The sequence below is a fragment of the Serinus canaria genome, chromosome 28, assembly GCF_022539315.1.
Source record: "Serinus canaria isolate serCan28SL12 chromosome 28, serCan2020, whole genome shotgun sequence".
In the NCBI taxonomy this organism is placed as follows: domain Eukaryota; kingdom Metazoa; phylum Chordata; class Aves; order Passeriformes; family Fringillidae; genus Serinus; species Serinus canaria.
Window position 1 is genome coordinate 3,488,564 of NC_066341.1, and position 862 is coordinate 3,489,425.

Genomic DNA, 862 nt, shown 5'->3' on the forward strand with positions numbered 1-862 from the left:
GAGCAGGAATTGTTCCCTGGCAGGGTGGGCAGGCCCTGGCCCAGGGTGCCCAGAGCACTGGGGCTGCCCCTGGATCCCTGGCAGTGCCCAAGCCAGCTGACAGGGCTGGGAGCAGCCTGGGTCAGTGGGAGGTGTCCCTGCCATGGCAGGGGTGGCACTGGGTGGGCTATGAGGTCCTTTCCAATCCAAACCATTCTGTGCTATAAAATATACATACATATATATATATATATATATATATATATATGTGTGTGTGTGTGGTGTTGTGTATATATATATAATATATGTGTGTGTGTGTATATATATATAAAATCGAAATAGAAATTAATGTATTTTAATTAAATGAAATTAATGTAAGTTTACATGTATATAAAAATTTGAATATAAATGTAATAATATAATAACTAAAAATAAAAATGAACACATAACTATAAATATAAATAACTATAGCGATAACTATAACCAGAACTATAATTCTAGCTATAGCTATAACTATAACTATACCTATAATATAAATATAAAAATTAAATAACTCTATTAATATAATGGTACTGTAATGTAATGTAATATATTTAATATAATGTCATGTAATGTAATTATAATGTAATATAATATAAGGTAATGTAATGTAAGTAATATGATATTATATAATATAATATAGTATAGTATAATATAATATAATATAATACAATATATATAAGTAAACCTATAAATATAAGTAAACCTATACAAATAATTATAATTATGAACATATATAAATATATATTTCTTATTCAAAAAAAGTATACAGATCTCTATAAATGTCAGTAATAAGTAGGGTTTTTCCCTAAAATGTGTAGCACTGGAATCCCTGCACCTTGGT